General features: G+C 37.9%; 1 protein-coding gene across 7 annotated transcripts in view; it reads right to left on the minus strand.

The window, feature by feature from the left end:
• The window catches only part of ZBTB20 (zinc finger and BTB domain containing 20), a 708,962-nt gene that overhangs the window by 304,908 nt on the left and 378,923 nt on the right, over positions 1-25,131 (minus strand). For 2 of the 7 annotated variants that reach the window (XM_028504761.2, XM_036017292.1), the window contains exon 5: positions 1,103-2,038. The exons of 4 other annotated variants lie outside the window; for them this stretch is intronic. The gene's annotated coding sequence lies outside the window, so the exon portion shown is untranslated. The remainder of the gene's footprint in view (positions 1-1,102; positions 2,039-25,131) is intronic. One more of the 7 variants, XM_028504757.2, reaches the window with a different exon arrangement.

Here is a 25,131-nt window from a genome sequence, read left to right on the forward strand (position 1 = left end):
ATGCTTTTATGGCCACCATGTTTTTTTGTTTGTTTGCTTGTTCGTTTTTTCCACTCAATATTTTGGAACATGCCAGATTCTTAAAATTGAAAAGAAGGCAAGAAAACACAGTAAAACCAAATATTGTTGAAGAAGCAACTATGCAGAGAGACGATGGTAAAGGAGAAACACATATTCCACCTGAAATTCCACTTCCAGGGAGAGCGTCAGTTATCAATGAGGACATAGAAGGCACATATTGACTCCAAGAGCTGGTCTGTTGACTGCTCTGCTAGTCTCATATCAGACAGGATGCAATTACCCCTATTCCACCCCTTCAACAACTTTCCACAGCCCACTTCATCAGAGTCTCTTATATTGAGGATGATAACTATATTTGGGTTTAACACTGTGAGGACAGTCATCTAGTTTTCCTATGGCAGGATAATACATTTCTCTGAAGCCAAATAAAGATTCTCATTGCACTCTTCTGCTCAATTCCATGAATGCAGAGGAGTAAAGAAGAAGGTGTAGCAAATAATATTTTCCAATGGTCAGGCAGAGGGAGGCTCCCTAACATTTAAAAGCAACTAGTTTTTAGCAAAGAGATCTTTAGAAGAACAGTATTAACAATATTCTTTTGCTATGCATCTACTTTTCTTTCTTGCTTAGCTGGGTACATACATATCCTGAGTATAATGTCAATGTTCAGAATAGAGATGCACGAAAAGTTGGTAGACAGAAACTTCAAATGTACGATGAATCTCACTTTCACTTCCCCCTCCTACCACCGTAAACACTGCCTCCCTCCCCACTCATTCACTTATCTCCCTCCTCCTACCAGCATGTGTGCTGGGCATGTCAAGGCTGACATCCATTGCTGGCAACACGAAACCTATGCCTGCGGGCTCCTTCTGAGCATAGACTCAAGGCTCTGCTATTGTCCATAGAGTGTTCTCAGCTGTGCACGGTAACATCTTCGCCATCGAGTTGGATTGTTTGATAGCTATTTTAAAGAGTGTATTTTTTTTTCTTTTTAAAAACACCCATTATTTCCTGACTGCCCCAGACACACCAAGAATAGAATCCTTGACACATCAAATTCTGGAACCTCACCACTCACCAAGACTGTGGTTCCTGATCCAAGGAGTGTCGACTGAGAATCAGCACAGTCTCTTGAGAGTGTCCAGGCCTGGCTGCTAAGCTCCCTGCTCTGATTAGTTTGTCGAGTTCACAGTGTTCCAGAGTGCTGAAGCACAGAAATTAGGGAGGGGAGGTGGAAGGAAAATCACTGGAGCCTCTTACGATCTAACTTCCACTAACTAAGAGGAAATGTCTTATAAATAAACAACAGCAACAGAAACAAAAAAAAAACCATCCCGTCCTGCCAGAGGAATGTACATTATTGTCTCCCGACGGAAAACTTGACACCACACCAGAATGCAGCTATGTCTCCTGAAGCCACCTCCCTCAAAACAGAAAGAAAACAGAGAATCAAGAAGAAAAGAAGAACAAAAAAAGATTTTTTCACCCTCTTGAATTCTGTTGGGAAGTTCATGTGTGTTCCCAGTAGATGAGCTAAACTAAGCAGTTTCAGCAGTGTCACTGTTCCAGGATTTCTTGCGGAGGCTGCTTATTAGCAAAATTTCATTTCTGCCCAGATCATTGCTGTGCCATCCGGACATTTTCAGGAGGGAAGTTCAGGGAAGGTGGGGGGAGGGTCTGACTGTGGAGGAGAGGAAGAAGAGAGGACAAAGGAACACTCCTGGTGAACCGGAATGCCCTAGCCACAGCCATGAGAAAGCCAGCCCCACCCTCCACCCAACTACTGCTTGTTGAGGACTTGGTGATGCGGTGTGTTCAATCTACTTACTCTTTCTGCTCGGGAGGCTGAGGTTCCTACATTTCCAGCTCATGCTGGACTGTACCGTAAGCAACAAGTGAAATGAGTTCAGTGATCTCATTCTAGTCCTTCGACTCCTGTCCACATCGCTAAGCGACTGCACAGCTTGGCACAGGCCAGGATGAGTCAGCAGTCTCTGGTCATGAGAGGCCAGGCCTGGAATGGCAGGGGGGGTTAGGTCAGGAGCAAAATGAAGCAGAGAGGCAGTCTAGATGGCAGGGCTCAGCTCTGCAATACACGGAGATACTGCTGGTTAAAATGAAAGCGCCTCATCAGCTCTGGGGTGAGGATTGTAGGATTACAGAAAAAAGGAGCAGCAAGGGAAAAATGTAAAACAGCTGCCTACCAAATACAGCAAGAACAAATTAGAGTACCACAGTTAGAAAAAGAGGGCACTGGTAGAGCCCTGGAGGAGAAAAGATGCTCATTAAGATTTCTGGAATACCTTTTCTTCCATGTGCTCCTGAACTTGATTTCAGAAATCAAGTGGTTGCCTATATACTACCCTGGTATTTTGGTACTGCTTTCCTGATTTGATAAGTAGCAAAACAAACAAATAAAAGCAAAGCATTGCAGTTAAATAACAAAAATAAGCCTCATACTGCATAAAATAATATAAGAGCCTATCTCAAAAAGGTGCATTTAGGTCAATAGTGTCCTTGTATAGCTTGCAAAACACCGGTCACAAACAGTTAAAGAGAAGCACTTCTCAACTTGGGTGGAGGTAGAGAAGAGCTGAGAGAAAAGAAAGGCCTAAGTTAAATGATGAAACACTACAGAAATATGCCCTGTCCGTATTGTGATTCAATGGGGTCAGTGAAGACCTCTATCAGGAAGTGACACATCCCACCACTAGGAGTTTCCAACACTTCTCCACAGCAGTAGGACAGTAATAAAGCAAGAGCAGAGGGAAAATAAAATAGTTGGAGGGAAATACCAGGTTCAATAAGAAATAAGTTAGTAGCAGATATTTTGTTCTGGAGGAGGCGAATTGACTTATAAGCCAACCAATAAAGTCTTAGTATCCCAAACAAACTTAGAAGAACCATATATAGATAAGGAAACAGAAGTGGAGACTTACAATTAGCAGCAGACAGTAGCGATGGATGGCCCAAAATAAGAAAGAAAGCCATCTCAAGTCAAATGGTTTGCAGCAGGAATAGCATTCAAAGAGAGTAAGATCAACATAGTCAGGAAACACTAGTGAAAGAGTTCTTTGAAGAGGAAAAATAAGGACCCACCATAAATTCCTAATCTCCATTTTTTAGAAATGCACAAATGTATAAGATGTGTAAAAAAATGCAGAGTAAATTTTATTTAGCCTCACTCCAGAGAGCATTAAATTATCTCAATACATCTTTAATAAATGCTTAATTTTGGGCTAATAAACATTCTAGTCTCAGTTTCCTTCTCTTTGAAATGGAACATTATCACACTCACTGAATTATTACAAGGACTGAATCAACATTTGGGCAATGTTTAGTTCTTATCACAGCAGCATCTGTCACATGGTGAACACTCAATAATTTGCTATTATTTTGATTTGACTATCATATCCTTGTAAGTGCCCAGTGAAAGAGTCACTTTCAGTGTTGTTCCACCTGACTGAGTGGAGCCAACATGAGGACTCTAGTAAAATCAGTTGAATAACAGTCTTCAGAGAATTCTGCTTTAAAAAGCTTATTTCTGTCAGGGTACACAAAAGATACTTGAACACAGAATATGCTGAAAATCTATTATGTTGAAATCTTGATTTGGGGTACCTATGTTGCCAAAGCAGCTTGGAGCTTAACAATATCCTGTAACTAGAGGCCTAAATAAGAAGAGGGATGTTTAGAATCTTCTCCAAAAGCAACAGGATAAAAGTGTTGTTGGCCTTGACCACATGATGAAGGCTTTTCACCAAAGGGGAAAACTTGGTCCAGTTGATCATCCCAGCCTAATTGATTAATTGTGGGTCTGACCATCTGGCTGATGAATGCTGACACCCAACAGTGATTGCTGTGTAACACAAATCCGGATGTGCTCTCCCCAATGCCTCCCACAATAATGGCAACTCTGAACTTCAGGCTGGTTTATTCAGGCCTCTTGGCTCAGTCTCTTCATGGAATAGCGGTTGTGGCAGGGAATATTTTACTAGACCTGGTCAAGCATTATCTTCTCTTATTTCAGTTAGCCCCCTCCTTTCCAGCCCCACGCCTACCCTCTCCTGAGCTCTCTTTTTTATATAATCACTTTTCATGCAAAGCATTCCATCTGTAGTTTTCATCATATTGTCTGATGCTCTCATTTCCGGTTGCTCCATTCAGAAAAATATTTGACTGGTCTAAAAGACTTGTATTGCTATTTCATGAGGACTCCTATCAAGACATTTTTATTATATCTCCTTTGCTATTGGTTTATTTCAAATTACTCTGTACATTCAAATAAAGACTATTATTTTACTTAACTAATGAGCTTGATTAAAAGGCTCATATATATATATGGCCTGAGGTTAATCGAATACCAGGGTTAATAGAAGATAATTCTTACATCTTAAACCTGTATCTGATCCTCAGTTGTTAGTGTCCCACAGAGAGGATTTCCCCCATGAGAACTCTGGAGCACATTTCACTACCAGGGAAAGCCCAAGGTCATGTAAATAACAGGGCTCAATAACAGCACTGACTAGCCACAAACCAATCTACGCTTGGAGCTAACCTGTATGTGGGATAATTCTCTAAGCAAATCAAATCTCAATGCATAAATATAAACCCTGAGGAATAAAAATCAAAATATTTTACTGCTTTTCATGGGAAGGTATTGGGGAGGAAACCAAAAAAAATGTCTTGTACAAGCTTGGCCAATGAGTCACAACAAAGGAGGGCCATCTATTTCTCCTCTTCTTTTCACAGACTGATTACCATCTCCAAATTCATCATTTTTTTTTTGTTCTCCATTCTATGCTGAGTTCTTCCATGTTCCAGGCTGAGTTAGTGTTAATTTTCAGTAGAGGATGGCAGTAGCATGCTGAACTACAGAGTTCCAGGCTGGGAGTTGGGAAATGATTTTGGCCTGACTATCAGTAAACAACTGTGTGTCTAGGGCAAGTCAAGTCCCTTAACTCCCCATGTCTCAGTCTTTTCATTGAAAAATGATAGGGTAGGACTGCATGAACTCCACAGTCTCTGCCAACACTAAGATTCTATGGTTCTATAGCTCATTTCCTTTCTCTCTCTGGCATCAACTGCTTAACAACTCTGCTTATAGTCATTTCTCTGCTCTCAGTTCCTGATGGAAAAATATCTCCTTCATTTGCTACCCGGTGTTTGGTATCTGTAACCTCTCTTTCTTTTTTTGATGCTAGATATTTTGAGTCATAAATATGAACATATCCAGATAGATGCTTTAAATTTGAAGGCGTTTAAGGAGAATAGCTTTCCCATGTAGAACATTTAGTGCAGCTTGGCATGAAGGAAGCCAGCCATCCAAAAGTGGAGCAAAGGGGCCAATTCACAATTGAGAGGAAGCCTTTCATAATAAGAGTCTCAGACTCTTCAATTTAGATAAAGCTAAATGCTACCAAATTCCTGCTACTTTCCTAATCAATCTCAGACACCATCACAGACACTCAGGACTACAAATTTGAGGGCCAGCATTGGCAGTGATGCAGTTCTTATTTCACCTCCACCATGTAATGCCAAGTAGGATTTAGGATGGCATAGTAATAAGAGCCAAGAGGACAATCTGTCATTTATTTTCCTCCAAACTTTTCGAAATTTCCCATTTGAGCTCTGTTTCTCAGTTTTAATTTGGTAACTGCCATTTTTCAGCATTTCTTTTTACAGGTTACTAATAATTTCTGATACAGGATCTCATATTTCATTTTGTGCTGCTAGAACTGCTGTTAATATTTCATCTGCCTTCAATTCAGCTCTGAATAAAGGCTGCTGGGTTTTTGATACACTGTTAACACTTTGGTTCTGGGGATTTGGTCACCAATGTCCACGCAGTTTGTCTGTATCTTGTTAGGTAAAAATAATAGATCGCCTGTCAGAAATATCTCAGGGTGTGCCATACATCTTAGGAATACTTCTGAGTTTCTTCTCCTGGATTTTTGATGAAAACAGCAAAACAATTATTCTGTGTGTGGTTCTCAGGCTGCTTGCTATTTGATTCGGTGGGAATATTCTGGGAGCAAAGTGCAGTGGTTAAAAACCAGGGCTCACAGGCAGATCTAGGTTCAAACTCTAGCTCTGGAACTTGCTACATGTATCATGTTAGGCCAGTTCTTTAACCTTTTGAGCCTCTGTTTTCCAATTTGTAAAACAGAGATAACAAGAGCATCCCCCTCTATTGCTATAGGGATTCAGTAAACCAATGTAAAGTGCTGAGGACCCTCTGAGTTCTCAGTAGGCAATGGTATCATTATTACCCAAACATTAATAATCTACAAATTTGCATTAAAGTGTTATTTTATAACATTCTTTGAAGATCAACAAATTACTTTTGAACTCAGACTTTTGTTGTCTGCTTTATTACAGTTTACAATTTAAAAAACTCTTGGTGTTACAATTTAAAAAACTCTTGGTGAAATTAAATATTTAAAAACTGGTCTTTAAAATCATATTTATAGTACAAATAGTATATAGCATCATATGATTATTTCACCTTTCCATCTAGCATCCAATTCTCACAAGTTTTTGTTCATCTAACAGTTAGGTCTAGATAAGGCGCATGGTACCAATGCTAATCCGTTCCATAAAGAGATGGCTTATCTATTTACTTTCCCTACTCCCAAAGAATATAGATTATTTTAATATTCTTTGGCAATGTGATCAGTCAGGGTCCATCAGGAGAGAGAAACCACATAACAATTTGAATAGGAAAAGTTTAATATAAAGAATTATTAACTATACCAGGGGATTGGAGTAATGAGGGAGTAGCCAGTAATAAGAGAACTCAAAATTACATAAGAATAAGCAAATATAAGGGGAATAACTATTTGTAGGACTGAGATCGAGTGTTCAAGGAAGCGTCTCCTCCACCCCTGGACTGGGACCCAGACACTATTGGATGAGGCACTGCCATTAAATGAATGAATGGCAGAGAAATTGTGATGTACCTGTAAGCACAACTTGCCAGAAATCTGTACTCTGGGGTGTCTGGAAAGCTCTTCACAGTGAAGTGTCCTCTCTGAGGTACGCTATTATCTGACCCAGCCAATGTATGTACGTGTGTGTATGTGTATATGTACATGTGTGGCAGGTGCTGGGGGAAGCTGCTGGCCGCCAGGCACTGGAGGAACTCTCTGTGCTTCAGCTGCTGGGCACCAAGGCAGCTGTGTGCGTGCAGGAGCCTGGCCCCGGAGAAACCATGCAACTGAAGGGGCCTGACTGAGGAGTGTATGGGAAGCTGGGAGGAAAAATCTCTTCCTCCTATCATGTCTCTCTGAACCCTCTATGGACAAGGCACAATCATACAGCTGGGAAAGGAAAAGTACTTAAAGAATCCAGATACACTTTTGTAGAGTAGACAAGGAAGGGTAAATCTGGGTCTGAGCAGCAATACATTGATTACTGGCATAGTTATTTGTTCACACACTTTATGAAGTAACTCACTTTGGAGATTACAACCCAGTGTTCTCAACTCACTACACCACTGTTCAGCTTTGCTAATAAATTGGCTCTCTGCATAGATTAATAAATACTGACAGAATTAAGGAAAATACTATTCTATTCAATAAAAGTAGCAGTACTAGCATTTGTAAAATAGTATTTTCCCCAAATATTGCCCACATGTTTAAGTTGTTTATAATTGAAAGATTAAGAAAAATGATGTACAGAAATACTAAATTATTGACCTAACTTTATGCATCAGTGATTTCAGTCCAGTTTCAGCTAATTGGGTAATCAGGAGAGTCATTGCAAACAACCCACAGCTTCAAGAGTGGTAAAAATGACCTCAATTATCGTTTTCCTTTCTCTCCCCTTTTCTTTTTATTGACTGCAAAACCCATATTTGGTGTTCCATGACTATTAACTATAGGTTGCTATTTTTCAGTAAAATGTAGCATATATTTTGTAGGGAATTGTTCATGTGACTCCTGTCCTCTATTATTCTACCCTCTAGTATTAAACAGAGAAGGACCAGTAAATGACGAATTTGGTGCATGCCTCAGGGTATACAGTGATCACTGTTAACACTGGTTTGACAGACAGGTGGAGAAATATGTGCCAAAATACCTCCTCAATTTTTGCCTAATTCCTTAACTCCTTTACTAAGAGGACTGAACCTTTTATCCTCTAATTAGAGGCAGAATTTTAAAGCACAAACACTTGACATTAGAAAAGGCTGTGGTGGTGAGGAGCTAAAAGCAAAGAAAGCAGATGGGGTGACAAGATGATCGTGAGGAGAGGAGGCTCCCACCAGGCCAAGGCCACAAAGCACACATTCTCACTCAATTTCCACATTGCCCTATGCCCAGCCCTGCCACAACTATCCGCTCTCACTATCATGGGAGGGACCTACTTGTTTCCTCACAGTTGTGTTTCCTGAAAACCAGTGGTATTGTCAAGCAAAGTAAGCCTCACTGGATTGTCTCACACTCCCATTGTGGGCATTGCTGTCAGCTGCCATCGGTTCTCTTTAGGATTTTCTTTAGGATTTTCGTTGGTTTATTTGTGTTGTGTTGGAGGACTGAGGGTAAACCTCATGACCCTATATACATTTGATCCCTGCCTCCCCACAAACATACGCACACTCCTCTCCCCTGCAATTCTTGGTTCTGAAAGGAGACAATGACAAAGGAGAGCTGTAAGTCCATATGTATCAGGCAGGCAAGTCCATTTTATTTCAGTTTGCCCTTCTGTTCAGCTGGCTTTTCTGCGCTGACCCACTACACTTACCCTGTCAGCTGCTCTTACCAGCAACATGCCTTTTTAATCAGCCTTCCTGGGGTCTGCATTTGATTACAGCATTTGTGTTCTATTTTGATTCTTTTGTACTGTGCCCTGTGGTGTTAGCTTGAAGGGTGTTATTTATAAAATGAAATTCTATTGTATTGCCACTTGGATTCAAAGAGGACATATAATATTAATGCAGAATGTATTTAATAATATCTTGAATCTATTAAATCAATTTCTTCATGAGGATACAGAATGGGAGTGAGGCAAGTGGGTTGGTAACCAGGTAATATGATCTAAGAATCACCTGAACTTTCCTTCGTAAGAACTCGTGAAAGCTGCAACAAGAATCATTCTCTAACGTCAGGATTTCCAGAAGGAGGAGACTACCTTTCCTCAGCCAGACCAGTGTAGCATGCACCTGTTTAAACATTCAATTATGAAGGCCAAACATTTTCCTAGGCCTCAGATGCAAATTTTTTTGACTAAAGAAGCCATGAGATGAAACATGGACATACCTTTTTTTTTTACTATGTAGGAAGATTTAGGTAAAGAAGGAAATATAATCACCTGTTTCCAAGCAGCTGCTTCCAAGACTTGTTAAAAAATAAATTTCTCATGTTCCTGAGTATTCTCAAAAGCAGGTGAGGGAAATTCTGTGATACCGGAACTGAGGCAGAGTGTCCAGGATGGCATGTTTAGAATGATGTCTTCACCCAGCAAAAATATGGGTTTCTTTATGGCTACTATTTATAGAGGAATCCCCAATTTTTCTTCACTTCTAATTTTAATGCAAACCAAAGGCTGAAATATTATATCATTTGTATCACAGCTTGCATATCACATCTGTTGCAGCACGTATTTCATTCTTCCCCTGTACCTTTTTGTTCATCCTGTTGATACATCTGAAATCATCAATACCACGCTGCTGTTTGGAAAGGGAGTGAGGAAGGATCAGTGTGGAATGTGGTTTACAATCAGGCTCTGAAGAACTTGCGCTAAAAGAATCTGTCACACAAAAAGGAAGCTGGCTGGCTATGCAGTCCTGGAGTGAGAGTTCCTAGATTTTCACCTGTGCTTATTCACTGGCTCATTATATAACTCCAGGAAACTTCGGGTCCTGTTATCTAATCACTAAAATGGAAATAACTATATTTATCTGTTCTACATGCATTGAGCTCCTTTAGGGATAAATCAGGTTACGGTTCTGAATGCTCTAAATTTTTGGCACTGAAGGTGGGATAGATACAAAGGCACATTATTAAAATGGTAGTTCTGACCCTTTTTTGGTTCTCCAAATCCAGATATGAGAAACATTAACAAAACACTTAATTTCTGCCCATGTGGGAATAAATCATATGACCTCATTCCTAAGTGACATCCCAAACAGAAGCAGCTAAAAAATGTGTTGATAAATATACACCTCAACCTTGAATGCATCACATTATAAGCTATTTGCATGGAAAGGTCACATTATTTATCCCTGGATCCATCCAGGTCCTACCATATTGGTTTGCCTTATATAAGTATTCCATTAATATTTGTTGAATTGAAAAATGAAATCATAAAACTTTAGAGATGAAATTAGCTAGAGATCATGTAAGTATAGTTACCTCATTTTGCAGATGATAACTGAGGCCCAGATAAATTGAGTTACTTATCCAAATGCAATATTAATAATGCTACAAGTCTTTAGAGGAGTTGTTAAAGATCTGCCACTGAAAATATATTATTCAATCAATTAAAACAAAATCAATGTTCTTTTGTCAGAATGAGAAGCACTCTTCAGTTCAAATAATCTGAAGTATTCTAATCTAACCAGGAAGGCTGAAGCTTAAAGTTACAAGGGAAACCTCACTAAATGGCCAGACAGTAAGTGTGCTAGAAATGCCAAGTTGCTAAGGTTATACATTTTAATGCCGTGTCTATTCCAGAATCTACTGGCTTATTTTTCAGGTAAAATTAAGGTCATAAAAACAAAAGTAATGTCAGATCCTTAAAATTATGAGATTCATGGAGATACAATTCAAAAATAAAATTACTTTCATTTATTATTTTAGTCTACTATTAAGCCATACTGTAACCAGGGGTGTTCAACCTGTGGCCCCCTGGGCCATGTGCAACCCAGGATGGCTATGAATGTGGCCCAACACAAAATCATAAATTTACTTAAAACATTGTGAGATTTTTTTTGTGATTATGTCTCACAATATATTTAATGTGTGGCCCAAGACAACTCTTCTTCTTCCAGTGTGGCCCAGAGACGCCAAAAGTTTGGACACCCCTGCCTATAAACCAAATTAATATCTATGGTTCAGTAAACAAAACAGGACAAGACACTGTATCGTTTGTTAAATAAAAAATAAGCAGACCTATAGTGAGTAAGGTGTTTTCCCTTTAGTGGAAGTTATTTGTGTGGAATTTGCAGAAAAAAGTTTGCTTGAATCCTGGCTAAGTAGTCTGGTTAAATTAGCACCATGACAATAAAAGCAAGTCAAAGTATTCTTTTGATTGACTTGGTTTCTTTTCTGAACACTATTATTATTTCTTTCATTTTCTTTATCTTAAATCAGTCAAGATATTTAAATTCTTGCTTAGAATGTAAATAATTTGTAGTCAAGGTTGTTTTAATAATCTCCTAAACTGCAGCAGAGTGGCTGACATAAAACAGAAACTGAATAAATGTAATATTTCAATTATTGTACTAGGAATTTAGAAATTTCCAATGAAGTACTTTCTGTTTTTCCAAAGCTCCCTTCGTACCAGAAGGTCATAGTGAACAGAATTCAGAGAAAAGGGGAGCAATTGACAGCAACAGGATAAATACTTTTAATAGAGGGAGGGTCTGTTGGATATTATTGCTTGTGTTTTACCAACATTTGATTCCGGAAACATAATCAGGCATTCACAGATCAGGTTCAAATTCTTAACTTGGTATTTCAGCCTCCATTTCATGCTTTACCTTGCTGAGGCATCCCAGGTTTCAATACTTCCCCAAAAGTATTCAGGAGTATATCAGATTATATGAATGTTTCCCTTCATCCTGGTATTGCCAGGGAGTCCTAAATTTTAAAGTTTCTGTTCTACTGTCTCCATAACCTGTGAAATCATATCTGGACATCTGGCTTAGAATATTATACATAATTTACTATGACTCAATGAGCATCTACTATGTGTGAGATACTAGGAAAATAAATAAGAATAAGCCTTACTTCCTATCTTCAAAGAATTAGGGAATTCATTCACAATGTAGTAGCTACTTTCCATAGATAGCATATATTTTCCTGCTGTTAAGCTTCTGCTCTTCCCTTAAAGTGTCCTATTCCTATTGTTTAATGGATCTAATTGCTTTAGCTATCTTTAGTCCAGCTTATGTTCTACCTCTGCCACAAAGCATTTTTAGTTTTTATAGTCCACATTAACTTTCCTTTTTTGACTACTATAGCTGGAGTAAATACTATTGCCCACCCAATATCCATTCCCCCAATTCTCCTGGTTATAGACCCCTAGTTACAGAGTGGCAATGTGCTCAGTCCTGGATGACATTATGATATTTCTAAGCCAATTATGACAAATCGATTCCCTGATTTCCTTGCCTCCCTAGCAACCAAGGATGGCCTTGGGACCCAGTTCTTAGTCAATAAGATCTAAGTAGCAATCTGTTTGAGAGGCTGGTTTTTGAGAAAGTTTATTTCTCTTTTGATAAAGTCAGAGGTAAAAGACAATCCTTCTCCTTCTCCCTTCTTTGAACATGGACACAATGCTAAAAGCTGCAGCAATTTTGTGATCATAAAGCAACAAGCATGCAAAAAAGGCCAACAGTCCCACAGATGTTGGCCTTGATTGACTTTTATCACACACCAGCAACTCCCTATCTCTGGACGTCTTGTTACATGAGACACACAAACCCCTGTTTGTTTAAGACACTCAAGTCAGAATTTCTGGTACTGAACACATTTCTAACCAAGAAATAACTTGCATAATTTGAATTATCTAAACTGTTTTTCTTAACTGGATGGCAAACACTGGTCACATTATTTGCATTTAATAAATATTCATTTGCTACATATCTTGATCATATATATATATATATATATATATATATATTAGACAGTCAACATATGTAATAAAATTCTCACTTTGAAAGCAAGGTGGCAATTTGTATTAAGCTAAGAAAAGAGGGTTAAACCAGGTCAAAAAAGAAACAGTTGAGTCTAGTAAGTTTCACAAGAAGAATTTGTTACAACCTGGCTCAATTATTAATATAATAAAAGCAAACTTTTAAAAGTTTCCCAAAATTAGTAGACATATATTTTAAGAAATAAAACATTAGAATAACCCCCCAAAGGGACAGATGTTTGGAAGATGAGATGATAGAAACACGATTTTTACTAAATACAAAGAAGACAGAGCAAGGCAGTTCCAACCCCGTTTAAACTCAGTGAGGAAACAGCACTTGTTAAACACCACTAGCAACAAGACGTTTTCTCTGTCCCTTAGGAAGCATGACTGTGACTCACCCACATGCTCCAGACTCCTCAGCATGCTAATTAGCTTCCAAAATTTTTCACCTGAGGTTTGAACCCACGAGTGAGGAAACTATTATAGCATTTGCTTTTGGAGAAAAGACTACATAAGCTGGGATAGAAGCTATTTTCAAGGCATCCAAATATTACAAGTACTGGGGAACTGCAGAGGAGAGAAATAAGCAGCTTTGGGTCATTTTAGGTTAGTGACAAATATAAGGTGTGATTTAATCAGAAGCCAGAGTAATCATGGCAGGAAGTAGGGAAAAAGACTCAGAGCTGCCTGGAGTTAGGGAGGACTTTGGTGGCAGCTTTCAGCCTGAGCTAAAACTGCAGGATTCTGTCAGAGGCTCCACAAACAAAGGGCTGCATTATGTAACCCATCTCGTATTCCTTTGTGAACTATTCCACAACAAAGTTTCATTAGTCCCCCCCCCGCCCCCCCGCAGACATTTTACCACTTCCAGGCTGCAACTTGTTGTCCGGAAGGGAAACTTTCTATAGAAATAAAAGTTTAAATTGCAAGAAAACTAACATTTTCCCCCAGAAACCAAACCAAATTCATTTGAACTTTACACTCGCTGGGAAAATAATTCTTGCATTAGGTGGACAAAAGTAATTTCATACGAAGAATTTCCAAGTAATTCAGCAATAGTTAGGAATAATTTCAAACTATCATTTTCTGGTAGTGTTAGTCTGCTAAGTGTAACCCTCTTAGAGGGTTACTTTTCAATACAGCATTTTACATGTGAAATTAAAAGATAGGATGGATGGTGCATAGCAATATTCTCATAAATAGTATCTTTTTTCAAAATAAAATTTATTTTTATGCCGGTTATGAGAATATCCTTAGATTAAGTTCTATGCTATCAAACTTAGCTTTGGCATATAAAAAATCTATGTTTTAGCAGTTTAATTTTTTTATCAATTACTAACTTAAGAGCCTTCCATTATATAATATTATTTTGATCAGCTGTAAAAAATAATTTAAGCGCTGAATACATTTTTCCCTTTTGACATGTCAAATACTGGTTTAATATTTGTCACTTAGAAAGCCATGAAAGTGACCAAGGTTTACTGGGGAATACTGCACAGGACATGGCTTTTTGTCTGAGAATCTGTGTTATGCACAGAGTTTAGATGGGAGCCTCCAACTAACACGTGGTATAAAATATTGGGGGTCTGAATTTCTGCAGGTGGCACTCTTCCTTCTAACTTGATCCTAAACCGATGTCCCAATAGTCTGTCATCTCTTGGGCTAAGCATGAGATTGAAACAGTCAACAGTGCTCATTGTGCTTAAGAACCAGCTTCGTGGGAACTGTGGAATCAAGGCAAGTTATATGGATTTTCACTCTGCTGGCTTTTTTTTTTTTAAATTTCAAAACTCTCCACCCTCAGACTCACAACTGTGTCTTATAGGTTGGGTGACCCTATCTCCCAGTTCACCTAGGACAGTTCCAGTTCCAGTTTGAATTGTACAAGCCCAATTACTAATAGTGGCCATTTACACTCTCCTAAGTGCCCTAGTTTGGTTGATAAATTATGGAGTTACCTTACATATAAGCTAAAATAAATTATAACACCATTTAGAATGACAATTGTTCTCTTTAGGGCGAATTGAAATAGTTACTATTGGTCAACATCAGTGAAGGGAGATAAACTAAAACTTTTTCACTTTATTCCCCATGCTTGAACCAGAGAGAGATCTTTCCATTTCATTTCAAGATGAGAATATTGGAAAATTACATTTCTATAAATTACTTACGATTCCTAATTTTAGGCAGTACTTTTTAAAAGTCCTACTTTATAGAAGAAGGCATATCTACCCTTAAAATTTGTTGTAATGAAAAAAGCACAAGATCTGAAATGAAATTCTTGAATCTTGTATTTGAATCCTATTTCAACTATTTGCTAAGTTGGCAAATTCAGATAATCTCTGTAAACGTTATTATTATTAACCCCTTCTAAAATGCCTTTAAGGACATTTAAAAAACCAGACATGAAAGAGCTATGTATACTGTAAAAAGCCAAGATAATTTTTACATAGTTACTATTATTTCTTTTCATAATTAAGACAGATAATTCTCCCTTTTCAATTCCTAGCCACTTGAATGAACTGCAGAAAAATTGCCCACAGCAGCTAAGACTGAGCTACCCGGGTTGGAGCAGGGCCTTTCTCTAGACTCTCCTCTGACACAGCTGCATGACATTTCTAGGTGACATCTGTGCATGGAGATTTATGGCCCAAAAACCTAGGAAGGAAAGGCTATGGACCTTGTGCCCAGTGGCTAGATGAAAGGCTGGAGTTTAAAGTATATGACTTAGGTCAAAAGTTTTGTTAGTGGTTCCATGAGTTTCTGATATAGATAACCTTTCCTCGAAAGGAAAGGGAAACTTGGGAGTAAGAGGGGCTGGAGTAGAAAGGCTTGTTTGTGGAGCAGAAAAATTTTGTTTTTATTTGTCATAGTTTAAATGAGATATACTTCTCTTTCTTCTTGTTGAGGATCTCTCCTCTATCTTCTCTAGAATTCTATTTTTTTTTGCCCCCCCCCCCAAATCTGGGTTGTCAGACTTAATTCTCTTAGTCTACTGATATCAAAATTACATAGAAAATGTTTTCATTTTTTTCATCTATATGAATGTAATAAAACAATTCAATTTTTAAAAAAAGTCTCTGACACCTTCTCTCCTCATTGTTTAAGAGACATTTCTTTGGAGCTTTTAGTAATTATATAAAAAGTTCTTATAAATTATCCTTCATCCAAATAATTAAACAGGCAAAGACACTAAATGGAGAGCTAATCCTGTAATGTATGACATTTTTATCTGTTTAAATTGACTACTCTGAGAATTAGGGATCTAGTACGTAATTTGGGTAGTCAATTGGTCTTTAGGTTTGACAGGCTCTATCAAGGAACACTGTAGCTAAGGATTCTCTATTTTACATATACTCTAATTGCAAACGTGATAGGATAAAAAGGAGTGAACAGCAAGAGACCGCAGAGGGGAAAGGAATGCTAACAGGACTGTACTTTGGTATCCCTGGGCTGAAAAAGAGCACCAGAAATCTTCCCCCATCTCTTGGAGAGAAACGTCTCTCTCACACATTCCATCTATTAGTTCATTTGTGTTTAACAAGCCCCTCTTTTAAAATGCAAATCTGCCTTGTGAACCTGTAAACCTCATTCACACCTTATTGTTAATTACTTTGATGTTCTACAATATGATCAACACTTATCTGATATTGGCAATCTAGGAATGAATAAATAGCTCCGGGAGGAAAAAGTAGTTTTGGTGAGTGGGGCTAGAGGTGGTAGTATAAGGGGTTTCATCTGTGGGCAATAGAACATACTAATATTTTTCAGTTTTCTCTAGGAAAATGGCAATAGCTTGGGTACCACAAAATGAACACTTTTCAGTTTATCAATGTCTGGCTAAGATCAGAAGAGGTCTGGAAACCTACAAACTTCAAGTTTTAAACATTTAGCCATAGCACGTTAGTTCAGTTTTGTCTATCCTGGAGAGCTTTCTAGCTGATTCTCACTATCTTCACAACTCATCACCCTTGGACTACTCTGAGACTCCTCTGGTTCAACCTCCTAGGTCTGATAAACGAATTTAAGAAAATGTGGTCCAGTCTGTTTTCATTGTTTTTCTCATTCTTCACCTTTTTGGAGATTATGGTATGTAATCCCAGAACATACTGTCAGTAGTTTTGAAAGAATAAAGGTGACATATTAATTCTGTATGTTTTAGTAAGTCCCACTTCATCTGATACCAAAAGGTTGCAAAATTTAAATTAGACTTTAGTTCACTTAAGCTACAAGTCTTAGCTGGGCAGAAATTCAAGGAAAAAATATTTTATGGCATCTTATAACATTATTAATCACCTCTCCTTTTATATGAAAAATAAATATGCTAAAATCTTCACTGTTAAGAAAAGAGGTCATCTTTCCTGCCAAAATGGCTAATTTTAGTTTTTATGTGGTTGGATACATTTGTAAACTATTACATGAAAACATATGGTTGGAACATGCTTCTTCCTTCATGAGAATTCCTCTTTTGAGCCTGCAAAATTTTCCTCAGTTGTTCCAAGTGCTATTTTGCTGTGCTGATGACTTCTTGTTTTAAATAATTTTATTCCTTTTCCAGTGTTAATGAAATGAATTCTAATAAGGGGGAAAAAAACCCTCTGATGAAAATCCCTTTCTTGAGGGCAGGGAACTGAGGTAGGACACAGGGGGACAGGAAACATTATGATGCACATTCTTCAATCAATCGATCCCTTTGTGGTTTAGGCACCTGAATGTATTTTGACAAGTAGTGAAGCAACAGTAGAAAAGAGATTATTTGTGTGGCTAATTTGCAATTTCCTATGAAGTATTAGACAAGTTTTTCTTATTACTAAACATAAATCTACACAGTTTTATTTTCCATCAGAACACCATTTTAAGGTATCTTGTCCATAAGGAGAAGTGAAAAGTCCCAGAAGTATTAAAATTTCACCAAGCCTGGCCTTGAAGTTTTGGTATATGATTTTCAGTTTTTCTTTGAGTGCAACAGTCAGCTATTCAGTTGGCATGGTCAAAGTGTAGTTCTTTCAAATGGAAGGTAATGTAGAAAAACTAAGAATCCCTCCAATGATTTAATCTGACTTCTCACTTTATATTTCTCCCTTACCTTTCCTTATCACACTCCTCCTCCTTTCTCTACACATTTTTACTCTAACACCTTCCCAATTCTGCTCAACAGTGAGGCGCTATGGTTTTGACACATGATGGGCTCTCTATAAATACTTGCTGAGTGCAAGAATAACCACTTGGAAGAATTATAAACAATAGAAAAGCTTTTAATTAGGCAAATTAATAAACCTACAACTTTGGAAGGAAAGTTCATGATAGTACCAATGATTAAAAATTCCAAGGATATTTAGGAAGGACAAAGCCTAGACTGTTAAAAATGAGAAATTCTATAATCAGAAAAGAAAAAATATATATATATATACAGCTCAAGAGAATTGAAAGCACATGTAGAAGGAAGCTGATCTATTGTTTATTAAAAAATTAAATAGAAAAGCTGAAATTAGAATGCTAGTTGGTATAATGATACCCAACGTAAAAAACCATGAGCTTCCAGGTCGGCGAAGGCAAGAAGACGTGCAGAGTGGTGTGCTTGGTGAGGGCATGGAAGCTCTGCACCCCTTCCCCATCCCCTGCCTATGCACCCCTTCGATCTGGCTGCTCTGGTGTTATGTCCTTTTATGTTAAGCCAGTGATCTCTGTCTCCTGGAGACAAAGACCTCAAAGAACTCAACTTACAACGGGAGATTTTTGTCTATCGGAAAAGATAGCAATTGAAGACTCTGACTTCACTGTAAGAGATCTTATCAGGTATTACTAACTAATCCATGTGCAGCTAAATTTAAAAGTGTTAACTCATGGATTCACATTTTTCATTAAACAAAAAAAAGGAAGCCTAATCGTGAATCTGCCTGTCTCTGACACCCACTTCCTCCTAGAGTGGACATCAAAGACTCCTTGAGGATGAGAAGCTGCCAACATCAGATGGAGACAGCTATTGTAAGAAATTGAGAAGGCTTGTATACTTACATAATTGATGGTGAACTTAAAAAGCCATTTGTTTGGCCCTGCCTGCATTGCTCAGTTGGTTGGAGCATTGTCCCATACACCAAAAGGTTGTAGGTTCAGTCCACTGTCAGTGCACATAGCTAGGTTGTAGTTTGGATCCTAGGTCAGGGTGTGTAAAGGAGACAACTGATTGATGTTTCTCTTTTACTTCTATCTTTTTTTCTTTCTCCCCCTTCTCTTTCTCTCTCTCCCTTCCTCTTGCTCTAAAGTCAATAAAAACATATCCTCAGGTGAGGATTAAAAAAAATCACACACACAAAAAAACACTTGTTCTATTGCCTTTACCTGTCTGGTAACAATATTAGTCATAATAATAGCTACAATTGTTCTTTGGGCTTTTCTCAAACCTTGTTCTTATAGGAGCAGTGATGCCCCAAACCCGGAATTTATAGTGGTTATTAAAATTGTGTATTTATTCTTACATGTTAAACTTCAGTCACCTTTCAAGTACTCTCCAGTGATTCAATATATCTATTGAGATGTCTTGTCTTTTCCACTGCTCAAAACAGTTTTGAACTCAGCGATTTTGGTGCCTTTTAGTCCTTCTGCCATTTTTTGTTTCACCTCTTCCACATAGGCAAAACATTTCCCTTTGAGGACTTTTTTCATCCATGGAAACAAAAAAAGTCACTAGGGGTAAGGTCAAGTGAAGAGGGAGGTTGGGGCATAGGAGTCATACAGATTTGGTCAAAAACTGCTGAACACTCAGCACGATGTGGGCAGGTATGCTCATAAATCACCGGTCATGAAAAGGGCAAACGTATTAACAGAGTCTTCAAAAAAAAAATTTACTCAAGTCTAACACAGCCTCTCACAACAATACCAGATGGTACACTGATACAGATGGGTTTTTAGAACACCATCCAGTTGGGGGAGCCTGTACTACAATGGGACCACACTCAGAAGATAATTCCATTTTTGGGTCCCCCCTCATATACCCCAACTGTTAATAATTGCTAAACATATATAAGATAATTTTTGTATTATCAATCACAGTCTTTTTAAGATTTTTCTTTTGAAATTTAGAAGGACAGTTATTGCAGAAAAAAGGAAAGGGAAGTGTGTATGTTCTGAAAGAAGTTAAAAGGAAATAGTTTGTCCTAATATGTTAGTTATTTCTGAGTGAGTAAAAAGAAAATTAAGAAGGATAAGAGAAAGCTGTAGATGGTTATTGGAAAAGGAATAATGAGAAAGGAATTTTATGTATGAACCCTAGAACCCAATTATGGGAACACATTTACCCCCTAACCCAGCAAACACTAGTAATTATATTAGTTCAGATGAAAGCTGATAAAAAAAAACCCAACCTACTGTAATGGCTGCTGAGGCACAGGAAACTTCCTTATGAAACTCTTACTGTCTTCCTGGCCTCTGAAAACTTTTAGATGGTAACTGCAATTTATATTACACTATTGTGTTCTTATAGCCATGGCCCCAACTAAACCTTAAAGTTACAATTCCTAATTGCAGAACTAGCAGGAATCCGATTAGTAATGAATAGTACTTGCGTGCTTCCAATGGGAAGTAAATGTGCCATAGTAAAATAGTAACAACAACAACAAGAACAACAGCACTAGTAAATGGGAACCTATCTAGTAAATGGTCAGACTGTGAAAACTGAAGAGGTGTATGATGTGCCCTCTAACTAGAAGTAAATGTGATACTAGATGCAAAATACAGAAAAGTGAGACAGACAGCAAAACATGGATCATGATAGCCTGTAGGTTAGACATGATCCAGCGTGTTTATTCTCAATGAAGGCCCATAAGATCTGAGTGCCTCCTATTTACCTGTCTTTCCTGTTTGAGAAAAAATACGGCTTTGACTTGCATCTGAGTTTATAGTCTTGCTCCATCCCCAATGGGCTACCATTTTAGCATGACAAATGACAACAGTAAGACTTCCTAGGAATGAGCCTTCCTAGCCATTGTGGGACCACATTATCCAACCAAGAGCTTAGGCATTAATGCATCCTTTAGGTTGACTGATGACCAAAGGGGGAAATAGATGAAAAAGGCACTACATACTAAACTCGACAAGCTCAGGGGAGGCTGAAGGCCAGAAACCACACAGGATGGTCTGAACATAAACATTCCTAACAGTGGGTCATGACTCTTAGTTACATCCTAGGCCTGAAGCCTCCTTGACAAAGGCCAATTTTTACCTAAAGAGAGCCTCTCTATTGTCTTTTTGCATCTGAGATAACAGACCTCTGGAACTTCAGAGTACTGCCTTTCCCAGGCCCCTCAGGGCACAATCTCCCACCACAGCTGGAGACCACAGAGCCCCTCCCTGTTATCTCCTCCTGGATACCGGGATACCGGCTCCACGTGGTGCTGCCGATGTTCACTGCTAACTACCCTGTCCCACCAGTGTGGAAGCCGTGTGTCTGCATTTCACTCTCTGTCCAATCTCAGAGATTTCCCTGCTTTGCTTTCTCCCACCTCCCTAATCTGCCTCCAGTGGATTTCACATACCCCCCCCCCCCTTTACATCTTCTCCTTTGATTGTAATATATAAAATAAGTTGCAAAACTGCCATTCTCTGGAGTATTTTCTTAATTCTTTGAAATTTTGCTTCCCAGCAATTGTCATCAGTTTGGCTGAAACTGATAAAAATGAAAAGACAGAGAAGCAATAAGTCATTTCTTTCTGCCCCAATTTTAGAGAGAACAATTATCTAACACCACCAAAAGCAGAGAAGGGGGAAAGTTTGGAATTTAAGAGTTGCAGGAGATAAAAAGCTAGATGTTCAAGGTAAGTCACATGATTTGTGTGGTAACCAGCTTTCAATAATCCCCCTATGATCCCTGCTTCCTGGTATTCAGACCTTTGTATAGTCCTGCCTCCATTGTATGAGGGTTGGGGTGTGCGACCAATACATATGGTACAAGTAATGGGGTGTGAATCTCAATGCTAGGTTCCAAAAGCCATTAAGGCTTATCCCTACTCTCTGCAACCACTTACTCCAGGGAAGCCAGCCCCTGTGCTGTGAGGGCACTCATGCAGCCCTGTGGAAAGGTCCATGTGGCAAAGAACTAAGATCAATAGTCAATACTAGCTTGTGAGCCATGTGAGGAAGTGTACTTGGAATTGGGTTCTCTAGCTCCAGCCAAACCCCCGATGACTGCAACCTCTGCTGACATCTTGATCACCACATCATGAAAGATGGGAAACCACCACCACCCCACTAAGCTGCTCCTGAATCCCTGATCATGAGAGATTCCTGAGCAGTAATACATGCATACATGCTTATTATTTCAAGTCACTAGGTTTTGAAGGTTTTAAATTTTTTTTTTATGTAGCAATAGATACAATAGCTAATATAATGATCATGGCTTTTTTTTTTTTTTTGGTCCCTCTGGTACACAGAATTGGATTGATCATAATCCTTGGTATTTGACACATACTTAGTATTGGTCCATGCTTGGCTTACTTTTTTTTATTCATGTAGTTATTTTTTAGTGAATTAATAAACACCAGCAAACTAAATTCCTGAAAAAAGAGCTTAGGGCTTCATAATAACCTGCATCTATCCACATAGTTTACCCCATCTTATATCCTTGCCTCTTCTACCTCAGATAACCACTATCCTGATTCTTATGTTTATCATGTCTTTTTTTTGTGATGCTTTATCACATCTGTGGCTATTCATAAATTTGTTTGCATATATACCTATATGTATCTATTGTATAGCCAATATATATTTTGGATGCTTTTAACTTTATAAAACACTGATGCTCTCTCTACATAATGCTTTTGGGATTTAATTATTTTCACTTAATATTATATTATTAAGGTTTATCCATATTGTTGCATGTTACTGTAATTCATTCATTTTTTGTCTGATTATTGATGCTGCCAAGGTGATCAGAAAGGAAAATGAGACTAGGAAGGCCTTACAATGCAGAATTATGTAGTTGTGGGTAGTCAGGATAAAGCATATTTGGGATATAATTTAAATAAATGAATTATCTCTAGAAATAAAAAATATCAAAATTAATTTAGAAACTAAAAAAAATTCTGTATGGATAATTGATATCTAATAGCATATGTTAGTAAATCATAAAGGTTTATTGTTACTGTAATACAGTTCATTATATACACACATAAACACAGACCATGGGCCCCACGGATGTTTGCTGAAATGACATCACAAAGTTCAAAGATATATGAAAATATAGTAACAGTTGCCTAGATAGAAATAAAATGCTAGTATTTTAAAGAACCCATTGTGGGAGACTACTTTATGGGTAAGTGAATACCAAATATAATCTACTCTTAAGAATTCATATATTTTAATGTAAATAATATTTATATACAGAGATTTTCTTTTCTACCATTATCAAACACATACATTATCAAAGAATTCCTTTACATGATTACTTAATAACCACCTTAAAACTTTACGAATATAATCTAAAGCATTACTGACAAATCTAATTAATTATATAAGCCAAGTGGTGACGATCTCTGAACCTCACCTCTCACCTTCTTCCAAATTGCTCAAAGATTATGGATATTCTTTTGTCTTGATAGCACTATCCAGAAACAGGCTTCATTTGTTAATTCCAGAAATGTTTCAACTACATTTGTTTCAGCCAGCTGTTTTCTGATATCTTTCAGGCTAGCATTACCTTACAATGGGTAGTACTGTTGAATGTTAAAGTTATTTTATTTTAATGTTATTATTAGTTCCTCTGCATTGTACCCCCTTCCCCTAATGCTTCAAAGAGGGATGTTGAGTCCTGGATATATAATATGACTCCTTAAGCTAACTAGACTTCTGGAACAAGTAGACTTTTGTTTTGGAGCAACAAAATTAATTTTACCCATTAAATCTGGATTTATTTAGCCATTTGGCTTTACCAAATAGACATGCTTTTCTCTGGCATGACACAATCACAAAGAATGCATGTGAAAATGATTTATAAAGCAGGAAATATTTCATTCTTAGTTCTTCACTAAACAGAATGTGCAGGTTTGAGGACTAGAAAGAAAATAAAGATTGATGAAAGGGAGCCCTCAGCTATGGCAGAAAGTCCAAAGCACGGAGCAGGTCAAAAAAGAATGCAGATTATAGCAAGGATCCCTGAAGGTGACTACAAGTATTGCTGGAGGAGAATCACCTTTTCATCTTTAGTCATTTTCCTCAGGCCCTTTATAAATAATAGGACACGATCATTTTAGGAATAAACTGTTTTTCTTAAATTTCCCAGTTTTCAAAAAAACTGTACACAAGAAAGAAGGACTATATGCAAAGCAGCTAAGTGGGAGGTAATAAGAGTCTGTGGACTGAAAAAAAGGCTTCCCAAACCAGCCCTTGCCTTGATGCCCTCCCTCAGTAAGGCTGTGGTGGATGAAAGAAGTTGGGAAAACTTTTAGAGGGGAATGAGAAAAGGTTGAAGCCCTAATTTAAAGAGAATAAAAGTTATACTTCCTCCCTTGTACTACAGTTTACATTTGGAGAAAGAAGATTCTACCTCCTTTTAAGGAAACTTCTTAATGAAAATCCGATTAGGGACTTCTGCAATAGTCAAGGCACAAGGCACTAGGCAATGGCACAGGGAAAGAGACACCAGGTTTAAGATTTGCTTTGGAGGTTGAATTGATAGAATGTGGTGAAAACAAGCTATATTGTACAATAAGCCAAAAAATAGAATAATCTCTTTCTTCTAGTCTATTGTTAAATGAAGAGTTGACTTTTATATTGTAAATGTAAAGAAAACAAAAGTTTCATTCATCTTTCTGTAATGATGCCAGTCTAATTTGCTATTAAATTTCCATTCAAATGCTCTATTTTGTTTAGTTACAAGGGATTTGATCCTCTTAAACTTTCCCAGGCAGTTTGTATGAAAGTCAGTTGCTAAGAGAATTCCTAAGGGAAACCTGCAAAAAAACGTTGCAAGATAAATAACCTTAGTACAATATGCAGATGAAGTAGAAGAGAAGGTTTAAGAATTATCTTTAGAAAGGAAAAGATTTAGAATTCTGGGCTAGAGTTGCAAGTTAATCACTGATTGGAAGAAATTTAGGCAAGGTAGTTTTTACACTTCCCAAGAAGGGAGGACGTTTACATTTTCCCTCTTGGGAATAAAGGTAAGAGCACCTAGAGAAAGCTGGAGACGAATGTTCAGCATTCTCCGTCTCCCCTACTGCCCTCCCACCCCCACATAATCTTTTTCTTCCT

Source organism: Phyllostomus discolor, chromosome 2 (genome assembly GCF_004126475.2).
Source record: "Phyllostomus discolor isolate MPI-MPIP mPhyDis1 chromosome 2, mPhyDis1.pri.v3, whole genome shotgun sequence".
Lineage (NCBI taxonomy): Eukaryota > Metazoa > Chordata > Mammalia > Chiroptera > Phyllostomidae > Phyllostomus > Phyllostomus discolor.